General features: G+C 40.9%; 2 protein-coding genes across 3 annotated transcripts in view; one reads left to right on the top strand and one right to left on the bottom strand.

Moving 5' to 3' along the window:
- Window positions 1-3,695, bottom strand: part of rig (gem nuclear organelle associated protein rigor mortis) — a 32,051-nt gene extending 28,356 nt beyond the window's left edge. Inside the window, exons 1-2 of the mRNA XM_033479185.2 lie at window positions 3,534-3,695; window positions 1,326-1,432 (exon numbers count right to left, since the gene is read on the bottom strand). The gene's annotated coding sequence lies outside the window, so the exon portion shown is untranslated. The remainder of the gene's footprint in view (window positions 1-1,325; window positions 1,433-3,533) is intronic.
- The window catches only part of LOC117225542 (UNC93-like protein), an 84,281-nt gene that overhangs the window by 11,566 nt on the left and 57,183 nt on the right, over window positions 1-15,532 (top strand). The window lies entirely within an intron of this gene.

Raw genomic sequence — 15,532 nt, 5'->3', positions numbered from 1 at the left:
AAATCCTAAATAAATTCGGTCTTCTCACTTTTGTGAAGCAGCACATGCCAGTTAGTATCACTGCTTGGTAGGTTTAGTGTTAAAATTCTGTTCGATTTAAACATTGAGAATTTTCTTAGCATGCAGAGAAATTTTCTTAGCAACGTCAGAGGATTTGATCGCGAATTTAGTTCGATTTCGGAGCTTCGCAACTGCAATAAACATTGCTCGATCTGAATTATATACACAATGCATACTTATTTTATTATTAATCTTACTATTATTAAGATTATTCGAGCTTTGCAGCTCGTTTTTATAGTCACCGATTGTCAACGATTATAAAACACGAGATGCAAGGCTCGAATAATCGTATCTCCTCCTCCGAAATTGTCGATTTTTGTGCGCGACTTTAGCGCAAATTAGGTCGAAATTATGGCAGCCGTTCGCAACGAAAATTCGATCGAACTTCGTTCTCTAAATCGCGAGGACGATCGAACGTTCGCAACTGCAACAAACATTGCTCGATCTGAATTATATACACAATGCATACTTATTTTATTATTAATCTTACTATTATTAAGATTATTCGAGCTTTGCGGCTCGTTTTTATAGTCACCGATTGTCAACGATTATAAAAAACGAGACGCAAGGCCGGAATAATCGTATCTCCTCTTCCGAAATTGCCGATTTTTGTGCGCGATTTTGGCGCAAATTAGGTCGAAATTATGGCAACCCTTTACAACGAAAAAATTCCATCGAACTTCGTTCTCTAAATCGCGAGGACGATCGAACGTTCGCGAAACATCCGCGCCGCGATTACGGACGTCGGGCTCCGAATACTTTCATGTGTCCGTGCATTATCTCGACCTTGTGCCTGATAAAAATGACATCCAACGCCGGCGAACAATGGTGAACGTCGCCGTAAGAACGCGTGTGCATGCGATCTTTCACGGAAAGTGGTATCGAGCGCCGCGCGGATAATGGCGGCGAAGTTAATCGCGCCGTTTTATCGTCGGCGCAATAATTCGCGAATCATTCGGCCGCCGATCGGTTCGCACATTTTCCACCGGTTTGAATGAATCTATTTTTGGCTCACGGACCTAAACGCGCGTCGAACACGGGGCGCGCCTCCGGCTCCGTGAATTTCGCTTAGCGCAATAATATCCGCGTTATCCTGCACCGTGCGCGCGCGCGCGCGCGCATGCATTTTATTTCGATGCGACCGATAAAGACGCGTTCGACGCGCGAAACCGACTTCTGCACGGGTACCCAGCAAGAATGCGGCGAACGGAATGCCATTCAGATAAAGACAATTTTCATCGCGGACGTTCGTTTAGGCGTTTTACCTTAAAGGGCGAAAGCCTCCGGCTCGCGTCGAATACTTTTTTGCGGCTGGTCGTATCCGTTGAGCTCGGCCTCGAAAATCGACTGGTTCCGCGAGATGATGAAAACGCTGCGACAGAGAAGATCGAAGGATTTATTTGTGGTTGCACTCTGTCCAATTTTTCACTAGCTTTTGGAATTTATTTTCTTTTCGTTGCGATATATATTTGAACGCATCGTTTATAATATAGTTATAATTAGACTGCGGATTTTTATGCATTTTTAGTAAAAATGGCCCGGTGAACGTTTAAAACATTGAGAATATTAAAAGAATTTAAGGACGTCTACGTGTTATTTCCAACTCACTGACATTATTTACGAAGAAAATATTTGTCCACAGTCCGGTTATAATATAGTATAAACTAATATATAATAAACTATATAATACAGAATAAATTAATATTACACAATATTATAATATGGTATAAACTAGTATTATAATATTATAACGTAATATAAAATAATACTATACTATTATAACATAATATATAGTATAAACTAATAATAATAATAATAATAATAATAATAATAATAATAATAATAATAATAATAATAAACTAATATTACAATATTATAATATAGTATAAACTAGTATTATAATATCATAACGTAATATAAAATAATACTATAGTATTATAACATAATATATGTATAGTATAACTATATATTATACTATATAATAATATATATTATAAACTAATAATAATAATATAATAATATAAATAATAATAATAATAAACTAATATTACAATATTATAATATATATAGTATAAACTAGTGTTATAATATCATAACGTAATATAAAATAATACTATAGTATTATAACATAATATATGTATAGTATAACTATATATTATACTATATAATAATATATATTATAAACTAATAATAATAATATAATAATATAAATAATAATAATAATAAACTAATATTACAATATTATAATATATATAGTATAAACTAGTGTTATAATATCATAACGTAATATAAAATAATACTATAGTATTATAACATAATATATGTATAGTATAACTATATATTATACTATATAATAATATATATTATAAACTAATAATAATAATATAATAATATAAATAATAATAATAATAATAATAATAATAAACTAATATTACAATATTATAATATGTATAGTATAAACTAGTGTTATAACATCATAACGTAATATAAAATAATACTATAGTATTATAATATAATATATAGTAATATATGTATAGTACAATATAATATATATAGTATTATAATAAATGCTTTAAATACTTTCTAGTTCTGTTCTCTTTAATTAAATGATTTCGGCATTGTGGGAACATTTATCGTCGATATTCGGTATTCAACGCGTTGAAACGTGAAATTTTTATCCGGGTTCTGATTTATAAAAATGTATTATAAAAATTCAGTCGCAACATCGACGCTATTTAAAAAAAATTAGAAGAGATTCTGGCGTTCGGTAAAACAATAACGTTTGACGGGAAACTCTTCCAACGTTGCATCGACTTGTACATTACTTAGGAGAGAGAAATCTTAATCGACCGCACGAACAATTAGGACTGCCGTTTTATGTAACACACTTCGGGGTCATTTGTGTTGCTTCAACGTTTTGAAACATTCGCAACGTGCACGTTGATACCCGTTCGCGTGCGAAGTTAGAAGTCGAAGGATGCCTTTTACTTCTGAAATTGTTAACCAACGCGTCACAAAAATTTCTTTCTTTCAAGAAACAAGAAACGGGTACAGTTTGTTTTTACCCCCCCCCCCCCCAAATATTCGACCGATTTGAATCTTTAATTAACAGATGTTGAAAAAATTATGATCGGAACGGCAACAAATCTTATTTAGTTCGCATATTATGCACGCTCTTACGTTTCTACAATCGCGTGTAAATAATTAGCCGTTGCTTTGTTCTTTTTTTTACTCGAAACATTATCGCTGTCCACGATTATGATATATACCCACGAATAGCTTCGCATTTTGCGCATCGATATCCGTAATTGATCGAGACACGAAATTATAGTAACCGGCGCTAAACAAACAATGGCACTCGAACGGAACGCTCGTCCGACTAAAAAATTACATAATATTTATTGCATTGATAACAACAGTTGGATAACATTACGACGTTTACGGCTCGACCCGATAATCTTCGCACTACTCACAGGATTTCGCAATTGTCGGCGTCGTCCTCGGCTCCTTCTCGCACAATCACCGATCCGTTTTTCCAGCGAACTCGTAAATCAGAAATTCGACCTTTTTTCCAATGGACGTCCCGGACGGTCGCGTCCAACGTTCTCGGCTATTCGACTATTTTCGTCTTCGACCTGCCGGCTTCGAGAAGGCAATTGTTTTAAGCGCAACAATTATATGTACACACATAGCAGCGTTTCTTGCATCATTCGGGTCACCTTTATCCGCGATTTACAGTGACGTACCATACGGGTGACCACGCACCGTTCGCAAAGAATTGCGCGGCATTTTCGAAAACAGCGACCACCTGATAAGATTCGTGACTACGAATACATTGTTCGAATGGAAGTGTCCTCGAAAATGCGAACTTACTGGTGGGACTCCATCCGTCGGTCCCAGAAGATCGGAACACTGTCGGCTCGAGAGACAAAAGAATTGATGAAAGTGAAGGGGAAACGATCGCGTTTTGGTGACACCAGATGCTTCGTGATTTTGAATTTGTTTTAGAGATCGATTTTTAAATATCGAATATTTAGTTAATGAAATCAGAACTAGAATGTTAAAGTTTAAAGTATTATATTGTAATATTGTGATATTAGTTTATACTAATTTTATAATGTCAGTTTATATTATGTTATAATGTTATAGTATTAGTTTATACTATATTATAATGTTATAATATTACAATTACTAAATAACTGTTATCTATGTATATATTATCTAATATATAACTGTTATCAGTGTAATAAATATTATGTAATTTTAGTCGGACAATAACGTTGCGATTATAAAAATATATATTACTAATATTATAACATTATAACTGTTATTATAATTTCACAATATAGTATAAACTAATATTACAATATTATAGTATAATGTAAACTATTATTATAATGTTACAATGTAGTATAAGCTAATATCACAATATTATAATATAATATAAACTATTATTATAATGTTACAATATAGTATATAAGCTAATATCACGGTATTATAATATAGTATAAATTAATTATCAAAATATTAGTTTACACTATATTAAAGTTTTATAATATCAGTTTATATTATATTATGATGTTAATATTAGTTTATACTATATTGTAATATTACAATATTAGTTTATACTATATTATAATGTTATAATATTAGTTTATACTATATTGTAATATTACAATATTAATTTTTGCCATATTGTAATATTATAATGTTATAATATTGTAATATTATAATGTTATAATATTATAATATAATATAATATAATATAATATAATATAAATTATATTATATTACAATGTTATAATATTAGTTTATACCATATTATAATGTTACAATATCAGTTTATCGAAGCAGCGTTGATTTGGATAACGAGCGAACGAAACGAAAGGGGGGTAGAATAACGAAAAAAATCGGAGATCTCCGAAACACGCTGTTAACGATGCTTCATCCGCCGATCCGAGAAGATCGCGGCGCCAAAAAATGAAAACAGCCGCGAAATGATCGAAACGTAAGGTTAATCCCAGGATAGAAGTACATCAGCTGCAATCTCTTCGCCGAGTTCGAAGAAATTGCGGGAAAAACGGCTCGGCCTTCGCAAGAAGGAGGCTGCCGGGGCTTCGGGCGGGGCTAAACTCGAAGTACGAAGTACATACTAATCTAACTGTACTTCCACCATTACGATCGACGCCACGGCGATATTTTTTCCTTTTTCTCTTCTATTTCTGTTTTTCGCATCTTGTCGGCGAACCCCGCCGTCGCCGTCACCTCCGTCACCGTCGTCGTCGTGTCATTCCGTTTTTCCAGTATGTCGTTAGTTGTTCGATCGTGACTGCCCGGTTCGCGCGGACTTCTCAGTTTTATTGGCATCGGTGTTCCCCTAATTGCGCGTTAGTCATCTCGTTGAAACGGAAAGAAATGGAAAAAAAGGACGAACGCGCCAGTCCCGCTAACAATAAAATTGTTACGGTAATTACCGGATCGTTCAAAAATTGACGCTAATTGGTTCTCACGTGCGCGCGGATCGAAATCTCCATGAGTTCTTTTTTTTTTTTACCGTCGGGATGTGTCACACGCTTGAGGGGGGTTGGGAGGGAGGGCGGGGGACACCGGCAAGAAACGTTTATGGTGTCGCTCGGCCGAGAGTTTTTCTCTGTTTGACGGTCACATCGTTTTGCCCGACGACGGGAAGACTCGTCGGCGAACGTGTTCCGAACGGTTTCCGTACAGTAATGTCTCTCTAATTGACGCTCAGATTGTCCAAAAAATGGACAATTTTGGAAGAGGAGATACGATTGTTCGAGCCTTGTGGCTCGTTTTTTATAGTTATCGATCAAGTCAACAACTATAAGAACGAGCTGCAAGTCTCGAATAATCGAATCTCCTCTTCCCAAATTGTCCATTTTTGTGCACAGTTTGAGCGTCAGTTAGGGAGACATTACTGCAGTTCCTCTACTTACGGTACGACCATTTTACAATAATGTCTCTCTAATTGACGCTCAGATTGTCCAAAAAATGGACAATTTTGGAAGAGGAGATACGATTGTTCGAGCCTTGTGGCTCGTTTTTTATAGTTATCGATCAAGTCAACAACTATAAGAACGAGCTGCAAGTCTCGAATAATCGAATCTCCTCTTCCCAAATTGTCCATTTTTGTGCACAGTTTGAGCGTCAGTTAGGGAGACATTACTGCAGTTCCTCTACTTACGGTACGACCATTTTACAATAATGTCTCTCTAATTGACGCTCAGATTGTCCAAAAAATGGACAATTTTGGAAGAGGAGATACGATTGTTCGAGCCTTGTGGCTCGTTTTTTATGGTTATCGATCAAGTCAACAACTATAAGAACGAGCTGCAAGTCTCGAATAATCGAATCTCCTCTTCCCAAATTGTCCATTCTTGTGCACAGTTTGAGCGTCAGTTAGGGAGACATTACTGCAGTTCCTCTACTTACGGTACGACCATTTTACAATAATGTCTCTCTAATTGACGCTTAGATCGTCCACAAAAACGCGGTTCGTTTTCATAGTTACAAATTGTCAAGAAATATAAAAACGAGCCGCGAGGCTCGAATAATCGAATCTCCTCCTCCCAAATTGTCCATTCTTGTGCGCAATCTGGGATTAGGCGCGAATTAGGGAGACATTACTGTATTTTCGTCGGCAATGCAGCGGGCACGGTTGCGCAAGTTCGAACGAATTCGTCCGAATCGCGGCTGGGATCTGGCAACGGGCTGTCGGAATTTTCATCGTTCTGTTGCCTTCTCCCGTGTAAAAAGCGGATGCATTCCAGTTGCCGCTTTTCCTTTCACCTGCGAGTAAACAACGCGTTCGGTCGCGCACACAATCGGAACGTTTCATTAAAAATCGGCCGGCCAGTTTAGAAATCGGCCGGCCGCCGAATGTTTGCATAAAGGAAAATTCCCATAAATTGTTGCAGGCTTTTTCCAGTCACGCTTCGGTTCTTATTTTTTTTTTTTCGCGTGCGTGCGCGCGAGCGCGTTGTTAGTCAATGGCGTTACCGCACAAGGAATGCCAGAAATGCCCGATTATGCAACCGCGCGCGGATGAATTTACAAACACCGGAATTAAACGGAGCAACACACGTTTGTGTGTGCGTCGCACTTCGACGGTGTCGCCCGTGAAACAAATAATTGGGCGTTTATGCGACGCGCTCGAGATGGCCGGCACGGCGCTGCCGTGATGCAAGCGGCGCGCGGAACGTGATTTTTCGTTCCGCGGAAAAGAAAGCCCGAGGGGGACACGATGGAAATCGTCGGGGAAATTTTGAATACCAGCCAAGCCGTTTAGCGAACCTTGACCTCGCCCCGACGCGGCGCGAGTATCTCACTCTAATTAATTTCAAGTCCGCGCACGCCTCCCCGGCGATGTTTATTTCCTGGTTGATAACGTTTTGTTGCATCGGCCTCTCGTACGCGATGCAGCCCGATGCTCGAGGAAAATCGTTCCCGGCGCCGTTATTAGCGTCGGCTAGTTTTCCAGACGACCGATAATCGCGAATCAACCATTAGCTCCTTTTACCGCATTCTGGGAATGTATCTAAACGAGATTTTTTACACACATTCACGGAATGGAAAATGACTTGGCCGCCAGGATGGTAAACCTGCCTCGAATAAACCTGCTGTTCTCCTCGCGACCGGTTCGATGCTCATTCCGGAGAAAAAAAGGACATAACAATTTTCCATTTTCCGATGCGCGCCGACGTACGTATGCATTTTCGGGCCTGGAACACGTTGATCGCGTTCGTTGCGAAACTTTCAGCTGGTTCGACTAGTTCAACTAGTTCGCCGTCCACAATCGATCGCTAAAATGCCCACGAAGTCGAAGCGATTTGATTTGAATTAAACCGAAGCTGGAAAGTTCAAATTGATCGTAATGGAAGGCGATAGAACACTTTCGTGTCCGAAACATCCTAGTCAAATTCAGTTTGCTCGAATCGATTACGATGAAAATGATCTCTCGAAATTGGTCAAAAATTAGTGTCGTCACCCATACGTGAGCGACCGGGTGCTGCACGTGTTAAGCGTCTTGCAGCTCTTTTCTCGTTCTCGTTTGAAAGGGTGTCCCATAATTATGGTACTACTGGGAAATAAGGGATTCCTGAGGTCATTCGAAGCAACTTTTTCCTTTTCAAAAATTTTCTCCGAGGCATCGTTCACGAGTTATTAACGAAAAACACTGACCAATGAGAAGCGAGCTTGGATGACGCAAGGCGGCCGAGCCAATGAGCGGAAGAAGCTCGGTCCCGCTGATTGCCTCGGCCGTCTCGCGCCAGCCGATCTCGTCTCTCATTGGCCACGGTTTTTCGTTAATAACTCGTGAACAAAACCGCGGATCGCAATTTCGCTGAGGAAAAAATTACTTCGAATTACTTCAGGAACCCCTCATTTCCCGGAAGTACCATAATTTTGGGACGCCCTGTAGAGTGGAAAGAACGATCGGGGGGAAACTGGCTCAGAAAATACAATTTTTTTTCCCGCTTCCGACGATTTTTTTCTTTCGTGTCGTTCTGCAAAGCGATCGTCGCAGTTGCCGCGATCAGATTAGCGTTACCATTTAACGAACCTCGAAAACATGAAAGAGCGGCGATTACCTGGATACGCGAAGAACTTAGTCGCGAAGATCCGAATTTGCATGATTGAAAAGCCACGCTTTGACGAATCCGCGGTTCTTTATGCTTCTACTTTGAAATCCGCGTTAGACGTTAATCGCAATCATATCTTTACCGGCGCGTCGGTTCGAGTTAGTATGAAAATTTAATCGGCCGGGAAAACATGAAAGCAGACACACGGCGGATAAAGACAGTTTAATTTGTATAATGAGGGAACGGGTTTGAAAAATGTCCAGGCTTTCCGGCTTCTTCAGAATCTGCGACGTGATCGTAGCAATCGTCGCTTTCCTCGTCTCCTCGTTCGAGTCTCGCCGTTAAAATTTGGTCAATCAGGAAACATGAAAGTGGCAGTTACGTGGACAGCGCGCCGTGGTCGTACGACCGAGAAGAAAGTATCTAAATAAATTCGTTTAGATTTTCCTGCTTTCGACAATTTTTCACCGAAATCGTTCTACAGGGTGGTCCGTCGATTGTCTCTTCTCGCGATGTTCCGAAGTACGGTAATATCTCCCTAATTCGCGCCCAGATTGCACACAAAAATGGACAATTTGGGAATACAGTAATTTCTCCCTAATTCGCGCTCGGAGCGATAGGATTATTTGAGCTTTGCACCTCGTTTTGATAATTGTTGATAATCGGAAAGTATAAAAATGGGCCGCGAGGCTCGAATAATCGTATCTCCTATTCCCAAATTGTCCGTTTTTGTGCGCAATCGGAGCGCGAAGTAGGGAGAAATTACTGTAATATTGCTAAATATTGCAAATATTGTATTAACGCTTTAATGATCGCACGTTTGCGCAGTCAAAGGTTAAATAAAGTAAGTTAAGTTACAGTTTTAAGTTAAGTAAGGTCGCCAGGGACCGGCAATATTTTTAAAAAGTTTTATGTAAATTCACGAAATAATTCAACATGTGTGAACATACACATAAAACAAAAAAACAACGATAACAACACATTTAATACAACAAATTTAATATCTTCCTTTTGTACGATAATTATTAAAGCAATCACCTACATAATTATGTAGGTGATACTCTAATAATTATTAGAGTATCGCACACATGTTGTGTAAGCGGCCATTAAAGTGTTAAAAAATACTGCAAATTGACAGGTCGAGAAATACGAAAGCCAACGGTCAAGTGGACGATCCGTAAAAGTCAGAGAGAAATCTTAATTCTTATAATTTAAAAATACGTTGCTTGTTATTTTTCTGCCTCTTATCGATTTCGCCGAATAAAAAAGAAAACGGTGTGGCGAAGGTCGCGTGAAATGATCTCCGGTCATAGATTAATAGCCTCTCCGGCTGCGAAGGTTCGAGAACGTGGCTCGGTTTCGTCTTGGTATGCCGAGGGTTTGTTCACGTTTAGTTCCCACGCGATCATGTCGTCGACAGAATAAGTCGTTCCAGGCGAAAGAGAGAGAAAAGTAAATAGCCGAAAGTTGCGTCGGAAATCGGCGTTACGAAATTGGTATTATCGGCGACACGCTCGGAATCGATACGTTCGCGCGTGTCGTCCATTTGTTTTCACGAAGAAGAGAAATAGTACAACGAGATTCGCGGTTAAAGCGGAGTTGAAGGTCGTTGGAAACTGGTTAGGGTGGGCATTCTGTCCGCGAGGTACTACACTTCGGTGGCCGAATCGTATTCAAGTAAGTCAGGGTCACCAGAACCGTGTTTCTGTCCTACTAATATAAAAGTGGGAATGCGTTTACGTATATTCGACACGTAGCCGGCCGTTTAATTACGTATACGACAGGTGATCCTGCCAATTTTTCTCAGATCAACCGACGATCGTCTCCGTTCCGATCGGAATGATGCAGCGCGCCGGATCAAACACAATTTGTCAATCATGCCCGCAACATCTGATCCACGTGACGCGTTGATTTATTCTTGCCTCCTTTTTTGCTCATTTATTCGCGGCGAGATATCGTTGAACTGTTCCAGCAATTCGCTGACGTGCGAATTTTTGTCGACGTTGTCTTAATCGTTGTTAAATTAAAGAAAAATCGTCTGCACTCGTCGCAACATATTTCTTTAATCATTTTAACAGCCTTCGATTATTTGAATTTGTTTCAAATTGCTCTTAATCGCAATGTAACATCAGAAATTACCGCAAACTGCATAAAATAATTAGGCGAAATATACAAATGAACGGCGCTGTTACTTTCGTTCGAAAATATTTGAACAGAGTTCGCGTAATTTCAATTTTTCGACGCAATCGTTGCGCGTTGTCGCGATATCAGATTTCATCCGGGATCAGCGATATTTCGGCGAATCAAACGAAAATGTTAATCCGCTGATCGACGCGATTCTTTTTCAATGTCTCCGTTAATCGCTCGCCTCCGATCCCGATGATCGACGATTTTATTTGTCATCCGCAGTTTACAGGTAGCGAACAGCGTTAAGCCGCACGAAAGTAGCGGCTCTAGAATTCGATACTTTTTATTGTCCACTAATACCCTCCAGATAAGACACAGTATCGCGCGATCGAATTCGAAGTACCAGTAAATTTCCATCGTTTTTCGTTCTTCGACGGAACTGGAAGCATCGAACGACGACCACTGAAACGTATGCTAAACACGTAGGATCGAGCTTCTGCCGTGTAATTAAATTGATTAGCGAATATCACGGATGCCTGCGCTTTCCTACGTAAAAGTGCACGGTCATAGTCGACGTATCTGCAAGTACACCGCGGTTTTTATTTCGCGAAATGCGGACGCGTTGAAAACACTCGTTATTTTCTCGTGGAAATTGTTCAGAGAAAATTGTTCACATTTTTGCTGAATTGTCGCCACCCGAGACCGTGGCACAGAAACTATTTATCGGTAAAAACTGCGGATATATGCTGCAAAATCAAAATTTTCCGCGCGATTTCGAAGAAACCGCGGCCAAACAGAACTATCTTTTCTCCTCTTCTTCGATGAACTTCAACACGCCGAAAACAATATATCAACATTTCTCCCATTCTTCAAACTCTCCTCCTGTTTCGCATCTCGCTCGTTCGTCTTCGTCGTAACCGCGTCGAATCCGCAGTCTAATTTATCCGAACGTCGAAGCCTCGCCGTCGCGAACGTTTCTCGAACATTTGACGCGCAGCCCCGACTTACGCGATTAATTCTCCCGTAAACTAATTCCCTGTCCGGGCGCCGCGCGGCCGACGAACGGTTCGCGAAATCGCGCGATAATATCGCCTGAAGATCATTCATAGTTAAACAGTGTGTCCAGTGTCGGGCCCGACATCCGTTTCAAACAAGAGAGCCGGCCGCGCGCGTCTCGACGGCAAATAATTCTCACGTGTTTTCACCGCGGAACGTGTTTCCTCGCTGAAACGAAACGAAGAATTCTCGTATCGCGCGCTCGCATGGTACGGCGAGTTACTCTTGTTATGCAACCGAAAGATTACTATGTTTTTTTCGTCTCGGTTTTCCGTGGCTGTGTGTATCTCGCGGCGGCGATCGAAGAAAGGACGAGGACGAAGCGAGCAGAAATAATCGAGTCGAATGAAAACGGGACACGCGGCGTGCGGCGGCCGCGAGCTCCGGCTCCGTTTCATCGTGGACGCGACGAAAACGAGAGAAATGAAAAAAAAAGGAAAAAGAAGAAGAAGAAGAAGAGGAAAAACGGAGCTTTCCGACACACACGCGGCGGCACAATGTTTGCGCAGGGATATTCGCCGCGTCGCTCGTTATCTGTTGTTCAGACCGATAGCCTTCCCCGATAATTCGATCTTGACGAACGATCGCAACGAAACCAAGGCTCTTACATATTTATCCCCCTCGCCCCGGCCGACGCGGTGCCGGTCTTGTGAGCGATTACCGTGATTTAATCGTTGTAAAATATGATTACGGGTTTTGCATAATTCCGCGCCGGTTGCTTGCTCGCTTGCTTGCGTGCTAACCGCGAACGGCTGTCTAACTGTTTCGACGCGCGAAAAACCGAAGGATACATTCTTCCGCGGCGTTCTCACATGGTCGAGAGATCGTCGGGAATCGAAAACGATCGGCACCTGTTCACTTGTTTGTTCAACCCCTTAACTTGTACGCTCGAGTTAAGTCGAGCGCGATATAAACAGGCCGAACTGTGCACACTCGAGATAATTCGAGCGGCGTTGTGTTTTATGCTGCTATAATTTTGCGCACTCGAATATAATCGAGAATTGAAAATAACGATGTGAAAGCAAAGAAGAACAAATCGTTTTATTGATATTTATCGTTTACGTGGGATTGTAAGCTGTAACACTTATTTATTCGAGAATAAAATATAGACTTTTCCCATGGAACAAAAGCGCAGTATATCAAAATTCTCCACCAAAAGAAAAGTTGAATCAGGGGCAGTGAATTGACTTTCTTTGCCCGGTTTAAAAGAAAAAAACTGTGCGTTAAGGGATTAATTATTCGCCGTTACGGGTCACCCCGGGCAGGTAATTGTTCGCGCGAAGAAATCCCGTTCGTTAGCGCGGTTGCTTAATCGCGTATTTTCAGCGATTTCTTGCGATCGGGAACCGCGTGCTCGCGACGCTGCAAAATGCGCGGGGTGCGCGTTTTTATTTCACGTTTTCTTGCACCGATTCGAATTGCTTTCGCGCGCGGATGATGAGCGCAAGAAACGAGCGCCCGCTGGAATGTCTCGCGGAAGCGTTTGCTTTTGTTAGAAATCGCCGGGTTCGCAAGGAAATTCTTCCTTTTTTTCCGCCGGCCAACCTTTTTCTCCCGACCGGTGACCTTTGATTCCTCGCGTTACTTTCCTCCTCGTGCTTGGCGCCGTCTTATTTAACCGAGCGCGCTCTCCGACGCTGCGCCGGAGTCCGAGTGATCGATGAAAATGCGCGACAGTGATTGAACGATCGATGTGTCGAGATGGAACATAGCAGGGATTATGTAAATATTCGAGCACGATGACGGAGATCGCTTGAAAACATTGTCTCGTGTCGTATACATTGTGTAAACGAGCGTATAAAATTGTTTCAACAGTTCTCTTCGCGTGTGACGAATTTTTATCGTCGCGTTTGTCTCTTTGTCGTTCGTAAAACGATTATTTTACTATATATACTATTTTACTATATACGGTTAACGAATGCGGTGCAATGGCATTTTTATTCCGTTTTAACCGCAAGGAATTTTCCTGCCGGTGAATCGAACTTGAACTCCGTCTGGTACTCCGTCAAATTACAAAATAATCAATGGCGTTACGCCAAGAAAATTTCGTAACCGCGTCAAGATCCGCGGTCCAATTACGACAGAATGTGGACGCGTTCGATTATAAAAAGAAAAAAAGGTAAAAAATTGGCTGAATGAGGAAAAAGCCGGCGGATAAACGGTAGAAGAGGCGTCGTCCCGAGCCACGATCGACAATGTCAACGTTTCCGAGCGTCGAGCCGCGACAGGTTTCCAGAACGTTGTCCCATTAACGAGCTAAGCCGCGATCGGCCAGTGAAATATTCCACGGTCGAGTGAAATTAGTCGCGCGCGCGCGCGCGCATACACAGACCTTTAGACGGGACTTCCTTCTCAGTCGTCGTCGTAAATACGGGAGAGTCGTCGCCGTAGGCCCGAGAAGAAGAAAGTAGTTTGAGAAACGCTGCCAATGAAACGAAAAGATTTTTGTATCGCGGTGGGAGAGAACGCGGAGGGTGGGAGACGGGCGGAGACAGGGAGAGCGGGAAAAAGAACGCGTCGAAGGAGGTGAAGGTATTGCGAGCGCCGGTTAATTGCGATGCACGCCGTACGACACGTGTCACAGCATTGCGGGTCCCGGTCACGCATTCCCATCGATTACATCGACGACAAACGAATTTACAAGCGCAACTGGAACGTGCTTCGCGAACGCTCCAATAAGGCCTTTCCAAATAAAAGAAAGGATTCTCCTTAAATCGCGATTCGTGACGAGGTCTCCGCGCACCCCCTCATACCAATGAACGACCCGTTACACGGCAGCCGTTCTGTCCCCGGAAGGTGTCTGGGCCATACACGAGCTCGCACAAATGTTCTCAGACGTTATTTCCTAAAATGTGTTCCGTTGCTTTCAAAACATCTATTTGAATTTTGAGCCGGACCTACGATGATCGCTGCTGCGTCTACGCGCGAAGAACGTTGCGCGAATTTTTACACCCTCAAAGGAATTTAATGTGTCGGACACACTTACCCTTTCACTTGATTAAACGTTGGATCACTTCTGTAACAATTATTCGTCGATGAAAGGAAAAAAATAGATTTAAAGGGACGAAATTATATAAAAATTATTCATCCCCTAAAGAGAAAAGAGACAGCCTCGAAGAAATGTAAATGGAATGTAAATGGAATTTTTGTAGAGTGAAGGGAGTTCGTTTAAAGTAAACAGAGTTTATATACGTACAGCCCATATAAATGAAGTTCGAACGAATGGAGTCCATATAAATGAAGTTCAAATAAATGGAGTCCGTATACATGAAGTTTAAATAAACGTGAACCATACAAATGAAGCCCAAATAAATGGAGTCCATATATATGAAGTTCAAATAAATGGAGTTCATATAAATAAAGTCAAAATAAATGGAATCCTTTTAAATGAAGTTCAAATAAATGGAGTCCATATAAATGAAGTCAAAATAAATGGAGTCCTTATAAATGAAGCTCAAATTAATGGAGTCCATATAAATGAACTTTAAATAAGTGTGGACCATACAAATTAAGCCTAAATAAATGGAGTCCATATATGTGAAATTAAGACAAATGGAGTCCATATAGATAAAGTCCAAATAAATGGAGTCCATATAAATGAAATTCACATAAATGGAGTCCATATAAATGAAGTTTAAATAAACGTGAATCATATACAAATGGAGCCCAAATAAATAGAGTCCATA

The sequence above is a fragment of the Megalopta genalis genome, chromosome 2 (genome assembly GCF_051020955.1).
Source record: "Megalopta genalis isolate 19385.01 chromosome 2, iyMegGena1_principal, whole genome shotgun sequence".
NCBI classification, from domain to species: Eukaryota; Metazoa; Arthropoda; class Insecta; order Hymenoptera; family Halictidae; genus Megalopta; species Megalopta genalis.
This window is presented reverse-complemented; position numbering and strand designations above follow the sequence as displayed.